Below are 13,131 nucleotides of genomic sequence, written 5' to 3' on the forward strand. Positions count from 1 at the left end.
AGGTTACTCAAAAAGGAGCAAGTGATAACAGGACAAATGAAACCAAGCTAATTTCTTTTAGTCTGTGGGTTCTTCTCCATTTCCTGCTGCATTTATTATTGTGTAGCTAATTAATTCAGAATGTATTATTAAGAGGTATGGAAAAAAATTGCTCTGTTTTGGAACGGAGCTATGTATTCAATGGGAACATAAATACCTTGTTTCAATGAGATTCCTCATGTTTTCACTGCAGAGCTCTCCTGCCGTCTCTCGCAAGGAAGCTTTTCAAAGGAATTCACTTAGATTTCCCTGTAATCAAGAGAGCCACATGATATTTGTTTCATGCTACTCATGTTCTTGACTCACACATGGAGTTAGTTTATTCACAAGCAGCAGGAAATCTTAAAGGGCTTTACTGCAGAGGATCAGCAGAGCAGGTTAACTAAGTCAGTGACAAGAACTGTGGCCATATTCATTTCTGGGGGAAAGAAGGGGAAGAAAAGGAGGGAAACATTTCACAGGATGTTCAAAATAACTAATGGTTATCAGCCTTCCTTTTTTTAATTAACGATTTTTATATAAAAAGTGTCTATTGTGGGACTACCTTACAATCTAAAGGCATACTCAGTACATCTGAAAGCGGCGTGATGAAGTTCAAGTAACCTGTGCTAAGGTATATGGAAATCTATCATAAATTGTCAGTTTTGCAGAATTAATTTTCTTTCACCATTATAAAACTTTATTGTAATCAGTGCAAATATTTTAAATCAAATAACTCTATACACACACACACACACCCCCCGCCCACTCCCCGCCATGCATTAAGGCCAGTTGTGAGACTCTTATTCATGTTGAATAGTTCCATGGGCCATGAGTTGTTCCACTAAAGTCAAGGAAAGGACCTATGAAGTAAGGTGAAGAGGGGTATCACAATCCATAATTGTGATAATTTGTAATGCTGAATACATGTGCTGCCCCCACTGAGATAATTAATTGCTGTAATTAAATCTAATCTCAGTTCAGAGCCTGGAATCCCATTCAGAGTTCCCATCCCAGGGCAGAGCCGCCTTGTGTAGGTTTATGAATCTTAGGAGGGGGAACAGTTAGTCCTAATTGTATTTTGTTTTGCAAAGAGCAGGTGTGAATGGTTAGGTTAACATGACTGTATTGTGATCATCACATGGCTGGTGGTTTTTCCCCCCTACTTAAGCAATTTTAATGCATAACATATTTTTAACCATTTTTGTATACACAGAATATACCTTTATATGCTAAAGATATGTATAATTCCAATTCATAGAGAAGATTCTGCTTCATGCCAAAATATATCAGGAGTAGCTTCACTGATATCCATGGAAAAGCGGCAAAGAGTCATGTGGCACCTTATAGACTAACAGACGTATTGGAGCATAAGCTTTCACGGGTGAATACCCACTTCGTCAGATGCATCATTTACGCTGATGTAAATGAAATCAGATGTAGCCCCCAGGGATCTGGTTTTTAAAATCGGGCATATGCATGAAGCAGTCCAAAATGCAAAAGCAATTGCTTGCATAATTTACGAACTATTGGCTATTTTGTCAGGCAGGTTTTTTTTATTTGCACAAGGAATGGCAATAAATTATGCCCAGATTAGCAAACCTTACCATAGGTTCTTCTTCTTCTTCTTCTTCTTCTTCACAAAGATGATATGCTGTTTGGTTAGAGTATCCACTGTGCAATGAGTTTTCTCATAAGAACAGTAGCCAATTTATTCATTTTATCACCCATTTATCAGTGTGTTATGTAGTCTTATGGTCAATTCATAAGTTATTTCATATATAATTAATGTAAAATAAATAGATTTAAATTGTAGGATTGTAGAAGTATAAGATTTACAAGTATTTAGGAGTGACAAATGTGTACTAGATATATAAGTGAAGCAGGGCTGGAATGCAAGGCTTATGGGCTGAAACCTGTAACATTTTAGCTTAGCCATATTAGGCCATAAGCTTAAGAATGCTTGACATGAGTGGATGACCTAGTAATAACCGTATGCCAGTAAGGTCACAAGTTTACTGTAAAAGATGTGCCAATAGGTAAAGTTACAAAAAACTAGATTACAATAAGCATCCAGATATTGTCCAAGATCATGAGACACCTGATTATACCATAATGGAATATCCTGTCCTGACTGCAGGGTACATGTTGTGTATAGATGCTAGTGAGAATAAGAGGAACTAAGAAACAACTTATGAAAAATGGGACACCCCAACATTCATGGGTTATGGAAGTACACATAAGGAAAAGAGGGTTGAATCTCTCATGCAAATGCATAAGTTATTAGGTATGGTCAGAACAACAATATAAAAGAGGTTCTCTGGTTGGGTAGAAGTGGGAAGACCCCACAGGACAACCCCATGGGACGACCCCACGGAAAACTCCAGCAGAAACCATCCCTCTGGCATGATTGTCTGTTGAGAGATCCACCAGACCCTCGAAAATCTTTGAGGATGTATGACCACAGTCTTAGTCACTGCATGGCTTTTTGTAGGATTTCTATATGCCTGGGTATTGCAACTTTACTTATTGCTTTCATAAAATCTGTAGTACAGATAAGACTTTGTACTTGTCATTGTGTCTATGGTCATGATCCTTGGACTCCGTGTGTTCGAAGAGTCTCCAAATTTAAGAAAAGCACCAGAGGTGATTTTCACTCTGGTGAGCTTGAAATTGTAGAAACAGGAGTGCACCTATGATAATTTAATACACAATTACTAAATTCAATCTAAATTAGAAAAAGCTGCAGAACACTGATATATGAAAGATTATGATGATTATGACACTGGCAGATCAGGTCATGTCAGAGTGTATTCAGGCCAATTCACTTGCATATTAGCATAGATCAAAGTGATTGTTAAATCTCCTACTCTCCAGAGTGCTGAAAAAGAGAGAGAGAGAGAAAAAAAAAGTGTATTGGGTGTCTAAACTTCATAAAACTAATGGGATGTTACATACATTGTTTATACTTATCTGTGTCCTGACATAACGTGATAGCAAACATTTACATTGTGAATACTCCTGTGACTAAAGACCTCATCAGACATCAAAGAAGCCTTATGGAATGCTAACAAAGGACTTTATCAGAAAAATGCTAATTCCAAAACAAATGGCCATTGTGTGTGAGGACTGGACTCAAAAGTACATTGTGTCAGAGACTCAAAAGTACATTCTTTATTCACCATCATCAGTGAAAAGCCAATGTGGTTAGACACTGTCCGCTTGTGAGGTAGGCACTCACAGTTGTGAGCGTGACAGTGACGTTAAAAAACAAAGGGATTCAGGGTATATATTAGCATAAAATACTAGGAACTCTCCCAAGATCTGTTGCTCTAGTATTCAATCTAATAAAAAGAATGATATCTTCCTGTGACTTCTGCATTCTGCTCAACTGTTAGTTTTTCAGATGCCTCATCTTCTCAACCCTCCCCTATCCAATTTGTCTGTTTTGTTCATCTATCCCATTTTATCTGTCCTATCTGCAGCCTATAAACTGAGGCAGGGATTGTCTCTATTGTGACTTGTTTGTACAATGATTCAGGATTGAAAGTTCCTAGGTGCTACAAAAATACCAATAAATAATAATTCATGGGATTAATTTGAAATAATTACAGAAAACCACTGATGTTTTTCTGCTAGTCAATTTTCCTTCTCATTAAGAAACCATGAATTTCCCTAAAGGGTGCAGTCCAAATTCTGGCCTCATTCCAGCAAGGCACTTAAACAGATGCTTAACTTGGGTGTTTTGGCTCTAGGGCTATTAAATATACATTTTTGTTTTAAAACTCTTTTCTTGTGATGTACAACAGCTCAACTTTTTTTGCTTGAAGTTAAAAGGGAAAAACCCTTCAAGTAGACACTAAACCTGGAATATTTCAGCATACAGGATGAAGTGTTAGGTAATTTATGAGTGACTGCAAAAATCCTAAATTGCTGGAGACGGGACACTAGATTGGGAGGGCTCTGAGTTACTACAGAGAATTCTTTCCCAGGTATCTGCCAGGGTTCTTGCCTACATGCTCAGGATCTAACTGATCACCATATTTGGGATTGGGAAGGCTTTTTCCCCCAGGTCAGATTGGCTGAGACCCTGGGGGGTTTTGTCTTCCTCTGCATCATGGGTCACAGATCACTTGCAGATTTAAAATAGTGTAAATGGTGAATTCTCTGTAACTTGATGTCTTTAATCCATGATTTGAGGATTTCAGTAATTCAATCAGAGGTTAGGGGTCTATTTCAGGAGTGGGTAGGTGAGGTTCTGTGACCTCCAATGTGCAGGAGGTCAGACTACATGATCACGATGGTCCTGTTTAACCGTAAAGTCTATAAATCTATGAGATTGTAAACCGGGGTTACAATAGAAGATGTTATGCAATTTTATGTATAGCACCTGGAATTGATGCTGAAGTATAATAAGCAAACTTATGATGATAATGTTTGGACATAAACTATTGCAGCACTGTTGCTCACTGCTTAATATCTATTTGCTCTCTACTGTGGATTACTGAGGATAGTGACAGCATTGCTTCAGCGTATTCCTTCCAAAACCAAAAAAGGCAGAAGAAATATATTAGTATAAATTAGCATCAGTCAGACACCAGAAATGCCTGATGCTCCAATCTACTTCAAATGTTCATGTTGGACAGCTGCCATTTTGCATGATAGCAGATGTCCCAGCTGACACACACACACAAAACTCCCCCCCCTCCCGCAAAAAAAACTTTTAACTGAGGAATTATGCCACATACTGTCATTACATTAACCAGCATAGAATTGCATAGATGTTAAAATCAGATACCACCCTTCAGACACAGAGGTACCTCTTCAGCAGAAGATTCATTTTATTAAAGACATAGAAATGTTTGCTGGCAAGAAGTTGGGATTTTGTTGATTTTCTGATAAGGTCTGGGAAATATGATAATCTGGGTCATCAGTATTTTGTCTTTTTTGTTTCTAACGCTCTCTGTTGAATACAGCTGCCCAACTTTTTTTTCCCCCTTTATTTTTTTTTTTTTTGGTATTTCCAGACACAGTCAATACATTTGTGCTTTCTTCAGTTCTGTAGACAGCCTGTTGAGTATATTCATACTTAGGATCTGTACCTTATTTTAGATTTTTACCTATCTCGATCTTTCAACATTTTGATTTTATTTCAACTTATTATAATAATACTGCTACCACAAAAGCCTAAACATGAAACTGAGGTTATAGAAAAGGCTTTTGGCTGTATGCTATAGTAATCCCACATCATTCTGGGACTTCTGCTTTATTAGCATTTTAGGTCCCTCTCATTTTGACCCAAATTCAGTGAAGCACTTAAGCATGTGTTTAAGTCCCATTGGCTTCAATGGGACATAAGCACATGCTTAGCTGCTTTCCTGAATAGAACCTTTGTCTTTTCCTCTGAATGTTGTCCAACATTTGAACCTTAATATGTTGCAATGTGTTTGTATATTATTTTGTGTGAAGAACATTAACTCTTCTAAGGGTACCTGGAGAAAGTGGAATTTCATATTTGTTTTTGCATTTATAATCCTAAATTTTGAGTTTCCTTTTACTTCCTAGAAACCAAATAAATACATCTGAAAATGGAGATGTTTACAAGGCCCAGGGCAAGCTAGGGTATTGTCTGAAAATTATGACCAATAATGGTACAGTCTCAAAATCACTTCTTTTCCAGCGGACACCAATTTATTGGTCATTTGGGAATCATATATCACCAGTGGGCCAAATTCTGCCTACAGCTGTATGTACATACAACTCCCATGTACTTTAATGAAAATTAAACGTTTATAAGTGACTGAAGAATTTGGCTGTGTTTGCTCACCAGTATTGATGGGTAAGCAAAGTATTTGGATGAGAGAGGAAGATACTCACAGAATATCAACATCCCCAGTTTATACAATTTCTAGAACCCTCTTACATTAAAAAATACTACCTTTTACATCATGTTCCAAGTAGTCACTTAGGAAAACCTCACAAACCATCTTTCCAAGGGAATTTCCATTCAGTTGTACAACTGACAATTCTGCCATCACAGACTATATATTTCAGTCCTTATGCAGGGAAAAGTTACACTGAACTTAATATCATTTGAGCCTGATTCTGTAAACATATCAGAGGGAAGAGAGGAACAGCTGTCATTTGATTCTTTTTCTCTTGTCAAGTTCTTTGTGAAAACAAAACCTAGAATTGTGATGGTCGTTTTAAGTCACAGCTTCTGTTTCAAAGGTGTGTTCTGGTTTTATAGGGCAAAAGGTAAATTTTTTTGAGAAGATTTTACAAAATGTAGCAGCCTGGCTGCTGTATTTGTTTGTTACAGACTGTGGATGTAATAGAATCAAATTATCCTTCACGCATACTTTCTTCATAACGTATACCTACCCCTAAGCAGTCAGAATTATAATGCATTATGTTCAACTGTCCACTTGAATGTCATAAATACCTTTATTAACATTGTTGGCAGGTTGTTAAACAGAACAGATTCACTGAATACACACTTTAGTTTATTCTTAGCCAAAAAGCCCTACATAAAAGCACATATTCATAACTTAAAGTGATTTAAGTCACTCAGCAAAAAACTTTTATAAAAAATATTTACTTACTTTTTATAATTTGTCATTTATCCATGACTGAATTCAATAAAAACACTTGAGCTGCTCATGAGGAGAAAAAGTGTGAATAACAATTTGATTTATGCTTACAAATGCACTGATGCCTCTAGGAAACCTGGAGAACCAGACTATTTAGAAAGAATTTGGCTTAGATACTGTAACAAAGTTCCTCCTCTGCCTTGGTGGGTCCTGCGCTTATTGGCGGATTTTCTCGCCTCAGAGGTTCTCGGCAGCCCTCAGTTGGCCGCTTTTGTGGCTCAAATCTGCTGTTCACTCAGTTAGCCTCATCACTGGCCAGCATAGGGAAAGGAAGAAGAACAATCCCCGCAGTCTCTGCTGATCCACATAGTGGATCAGGGAACAGGCCAGAGACCTTCCCCTCTGGTGGAAACCACAGTCCAGGTCAACTCCTCTGGTATCAAGTAGGGAGTTGGGGGGGATGGAGGGATGGGAGGAACCATCTATTCCGGGTTCCAGCCCAGGATCCTATGGATTTCAGCTGTCTACAGTGGCTCCTGTAACAGCTGCGTGACAGCTACAACTCCCTGGGCTACTTCCCCATGGCCTTCTCCCAACACCTTCTTTATTCTCACCACAGGACCTCCCTCCTGATGTCTGATAATGCTTGTACTACTCAGTCTTCCAGTAGTACACCTTCTCACTCTCAGCTTCTTGTGCCCCTTGCTCCCACCTCCTCGAACGCACCACAAACTGAAGTGAGCTCCTTTTTAAAACCCAGATGCCCTGATTAGCCTGCCTTAATTGATTCTAGTGGCTTCTTGATTGGCTGCAGGTGTTCTAATCAGCCTGTCTGCCTTAATTGTTTCTAGAAAGTTCCTGATTGTTCTGGAACCTTCCCTGTTACCTTACCCAGGGAAAAGGGACCTACTTAACGTGGGGCTAATATATCTGCCTTCTATCACTCTCCTGTAGCCATCTGGCCCGACCCTGTCACAATACATAAATATGTTTTCCAGGGGGGGTGTATCTATTCCTCATTCTGAATTATTAAATCTATGTGAATGAAAACAGAATATCTAATGCTTAAAATTGTAATTAGAGGCAACATAAAAGGTAAAATATAAGCATTTAAAAATAAGTAAAATCCAATAAAGCAATAAAACAATATTACTCTTAAAAAAAGTCAGTGGTGATAACAATATTTATTATTTTAAACTCCTAAAATGTGTGTTAGATAAAGCCGGTCAATATTTTCCATTAAAAGCTTTTCTTCCCCTTTCAAATAGAAAATGGCCTTTTGAAAAAATAGAAATGTTTGAAAAAAAATATAATAAATGCATTTTCTGGTTTTTGGTTGACATAACCACATAATGTCATTTCCCAACCAGTTTGAGTGCTATTCATCAGACATGAAAAGTCTAGCCTCTATCCCAAAAAGATTACTGTCCAGGATTCTGACATTGCAGTCTTGTCCAAGTGGGAAGACACTTACACCCATGCAGGCTCCATGAAGTCAGTGGAGCAGGGCCTACATTTTAGATGTGACACAATTAGCATGTGTGGCAAAGACAAGGGGAAAAAAGATAGGAGGATGAGGTTTGCAGTAATGGGATCGCATGGTTATTCAGTTTTGGGTGTGAATGTTTTGGTGGTTCTGGAGAATTTGTGTTTTTTTTTTTTTAACAAAACTACAACAACAAAGTAACTAAGATGAGAGTGAGAAAGAGTTTTATTGACTAATTTATGGTGGTCAGCACTGCGGAAGTGAGGAAGGATTTAAATGACATGAGGGTTATTGCTTGGCTGACCAGAGTAAATAGAGCATTCTCTAAATCAGGGAGTGGATGAAAAAAGGTTGCAAAGATTCCTGTAGGAAAAATGGAATATTAAAATAAATGCTTGCATTTTCCATCCTGCAAGGAAAGTGGGAGAGGGAAGAAAGGGCTGCAACAATATCTCCTTTCTTCCATTGGGTGTTATGCAGAGAGAAGAGAGTAATGAAGCTGACCTCTGCTGTTCAAGTAAGTAACCTTCTTCACTGCACCCACTGTAGGGGGAAGAGAGCAACCTGGTGATGAGTTGGGGAAGGGAGAGATGAGGTCTCCGGAGAAACTAAAAGCTTGACCAAAATTGACTGAAATAGCTATTCTAGAATAACTATTCCACTAGAGCTGTTCAGGAATAACTTCTGTAATGGGGTCTAAAAACCCAATACTGAGCATAGACAGATAGGGGAGGAGAACCTCTTACGTTTACAATCAAGCAGTTTGACCACACCCCCACACAGTTGCCAGTCAAGGAGACAGGCACCCGCAGCTATAACCAGTGGAGGGAACAAGGCTTGCTAAAAAGGGGAGAGTAGACAAAAGAAAGGGGAGGCACAAAGGCCTGGGACAGCCAAGAGGAGGCAGCCTTGCACCAGGCTGCCTCCAGGAAAGTAACCAAGAAACAAAAGCAGACTGTAAGCCTAAAACTGAAGGACTTCTAGCCTGAATTAGAGGTGAGGGTCCAGGAATTGACCTGATTGAAGACAAGCTAAGGAGGATCAGCCAGGAAAAGCTGGGGCCCCTCAAAAGCCCACACCAAGGGACCATGACACTCCCCATTTGGACACTCTTATTAAGGGATAAGAGACGATATCTGCACAAGAAGTTGTTCTGAAATAGCTATAATGCTTTAAATTTACTCCCTGTCTTCTTCTGTAATAACTTCCCTATGTAGACAAGCTGTGTAGAGTGCATTTAAGAGAGAAACAGGGGAGTAAGGTTTTCAAAAGTGCTTTTGTGATTAAGGAGCCCAAATTCAATAGACTTTCAAGGTAACTATTGCTCCTAAGTCACCTAGGTGCTTTTGAAAATCGCATACAGAAAATTTAGCTTCATGAAGGGCAGAAAAAAGGTCCAAATTTCTTGGTCAAAGTATAGTCAAGGTCCAGAGAAAATAATAATAAAAATAATAACAATAATGATGATAATAAGAAAATAAAAAGATTTTGGGATCCATTCAAAAGGTGTCTGGCAGTCCAGATTTGGCCCATAGTCCGCCTATTGATTCCTCCTCCTATGGTAATGCTAAACCTGTAGATCCATTTGAGTCACAGGCCTTCAGTGCAGTCGTTTTTAAGTTCTGCCTGATGAAAATTATGTAGCATGAGGAGATCTGACTCTGCACACTGTGATGAGATGGCTGAACAAAGATAGAGTTTTTCCGAGGTATGGCAATTGGAGCTTCCATGCAGACTAACTGGTGAAGGCTTAACGACTGAGATAAGACTGAGGTAACGTTGTACGGGTTGGGAAAAGCAACCAGAAGAGTTATGAAGATTATAACAGTGCACCTGACAAAAAGAGTACTTCCACCATTTTGATGCATGTGGGAAACTTAACATACTGTGGGAAATGTATTCAATAGTTGGCCAATCCTCAGTGCTAACATAGAAGCTCTGGCCTGGAGCACTGTTTATCATCTGCACCTGATAAGAGGAATGCCAATTTTTCTATCAGATATTTACCTTGCTACAATTATCCATACATTTGCCACCTTGAGACTAGGCTACTGCAACTGTTCACATGGAGCAACACTGAGAATCCATAATCTTAATGTAATGCAGAATGTGGTTGCTCATTAATTAAACAGTGCTTTATATAAAGGACTCTAATCTGAACAGGCTGCTTATTCATTTCTAGGTGTAGGGTAAGTTATTGGTTATAATTTATAAAAACTAAAAGATTTAGGACTTGTCTACCTAACATTTGCAAGTTCTTCTCACTCAATATGACAGAGTCATAACGGCAATTAGTGGAGGTGTCCCTAGCTAGCAGCTCTCTAGTTAACAAGGAAAGGAAATGACAGGCTATTTTCAATGAGTCATAGAATGCCTCTGGAATATATTCCCATCCTTAGTCCATCAGCACCTAGATTTATTAACCTTTCAAGGGATGATGCAAAGCTCACATATTTAGAATGGTTTATATTTTGATAACTATACATTAGTTGCTATATAGAGCCTACACCAGTTTATTGCAACTAGAGCTGGCCAAACTGTTTATTATTAATAATATTAACTAGAATTGCTTGGAAGATGTTTTTGGTCCCTGTTCCCCACCCCCCCTCAAAAATGATGAAAAATTTTATGTCAAAATTCTTTTAAAGTTTTTTGGAATTTCACTGAAAATCCACTAACCAAAATTTCAGTTTTAGTTTTATTTCATTGACAAAAACCCCACAAAATGTATCCAAAAGCAGACATTTTCCAGTGAAATGTTCATTTTGACAAATAAGACATTTTTATCATCAAAAAGATTTCAAATGAAAAATGTTGACCATCTCAAACTAACTCCTCTTTGTTTAGTGAGGTGTTCATGACTTGATCCTGATTTTCTTCAGGTTTATTTGTCACTTACAAATATTTGCCAAATGAGTTGGGCAAATAACCTTCAGACAATGGGTTGTTCACAAATGATTCACTCTTCATTATTTGCATTATGTGGTTGGTCATGGAGGGCCAGGTTCTGTTTTGTTCAGGACCCTTGAAGTTCAAAGGCAGTGGAAAATTGCCAGATCTGATTCTGAATATATCACCAGAATAGGAGATAGTTCAGATGGTGCAGCATATGTACAGGGCTCCTAACATAGGGGATATGTTGGGGATGGGGTGTGGCTGAGCTATGCTCTACTCTGGTTCTTTCCAGAAGGCATGTGCTTTCTTCTAGATCAGTGGTTCTCAAAGCCAGTCCGCTGCTTGTGCAGGGAAAGCCCCTGGCACGCCGGACCAGTTTGTTTACCTGCCACGTCTGCAGCTTCGGCTAATCGCGGCTCCCACTGGCCGTGGTTTGCTGCTCCAGGCCAATGGGGGCTGCGGGAAGTGGCGTGGGCCAAGGGATGTGCTGGCCGCCTTTTCCGCAGCCCCCATTGGCCTGGAGCAGCGAACCACGGCCAGTGGGAGCCGCGATCGGCCGAACCTGCGGACGCAGCAGGTAAGCAAACTGGTCTGGTGCGCCAGGGGCTTTCCCTGAACAAGCGGCGGACCGGCTTTGAGAACCACTGATCTAGAACATTGTTAGGTGGCATCAATTACAGTACCCCCTGTGCTGCTTTAATCTATTCCAGCCTAAGGGCTGGGAGCCATAAAAGGCTACCTAAAGTCTCCCACTGCTCCATGCATCACTGAGCAGAACCCCGATACTATGACGGCTTCTTGACTCAGTGACTGGAACGTCAATGCACTTTTCTGGTACAGTTTTTCAGACCAATAATCATATGTTTAAATTTGTGACACCTTCAGCCTCCACATAGTGTTCATGAACCCTGTTGGATAGCAGGGTGCTTGAAATGAACAACTAGTATGACCCCATGAAGTATAGCTAGTCAAATGTGGCACTTGTTTTGGCAAGGTGGAGTTGATTCAATATTTTTAGTATTCAACCACCTCTGTTTGCACAGGCATTTACATTTTAGGAACAAACATGAACGTACAGTCTTGGACTAAATTCTTTAGGTAACACTTACCCTTTTATGAACTCTCTCAAGTAAAATGGTAATTTGAAACGGCTGTTCCTACTGAAATTTAATCTGCTACTCTTAATATTTTTTTAAATTATTTCTATTGTGGTAGTGCTGAAGGAGGCCAAATAGGGACCAGAGCCCCATTGTCAAAGCAAATATCACAAACCCCATCTCTCCTGCAAAGTGGTCACAATCTAGGGTTGACACAATACACAACAGGTGAAACCAGTGTCAAATAATGGAGGGCAAGGGAAGATAAAATAACAGTAAAACTTAACAACTAGTACTACTGCATAATTGAAATTGCTGAGGAACCTCTTTCTTGAGAAGCAAGAGGATATTCAGTGCATGCCTGTAATAGGGTCCTTGGTAGGCTAAGTGGCCTAATAGCTAGCACGTACCCAGTAGCATGGGCAGTGGTAGGGGAGCCCAAGCCCACCCACTCCACCTGGCTACAACCCAGGGCACTAGGATGGGCAGCAGCATTTGGCCTCCAAGGAGGCACTCTGAGTTACCCCCCTGGATCAAACTTCCTACTGTTCCTTTCTTTCTTCAGCTTCTGCTCCCAGATAAGGGGAAAAGAGAAAGAAACAGAACGCAAACCTCAGTCCAAACTGCACTCAACAGACAGTCCTGTTCCCTCAGGGGGCTTCTCCAGCTCCATTCAGGGTAGGTCTGTACTCCTCCCTGGCCACCCACTTCTGAGCTGGGTTGCTCCCTTTCCAGCCCTGTCCTCAGACAGAGCATACTTGGCAGGGCTGGAAGGGCAGAGCTACCTGGGCCCGTTGCTGACCTTTAACCCTTTCTGGCCCAACGTGGGGTTTGTATACCCCATCACAGTGCCTTTGACTTTTCTCACTTGCCATGGGTATACTGTATCACAAGCTGAATAAATACAGCAGAAAGGGCATCTCCCCGCAAACACAGTATACTTGACTATTGCAGAAAGACATTTAAAAGACAAATAGGCCTTTTGCACATGCCTCTTAAAAATGTTTGTTTTGACTGTTTGAAAAGCAGAATGTTCTACAGT

The sequence above is a fragment of the Lepidochelys kempii genome, chromosome 3 (genome assembly GCF_965140285.1).
Source record: "Lepidochelys kempii isolate rLepKem1 chromosome 3, rLepKem1.hap1, whole genome shotgun sequence".
NCBI lineage: Eukaryota > Metazoa > Chordata > Testudines > Cheloniidae > Lepidochelys > Lepidochelys kempii.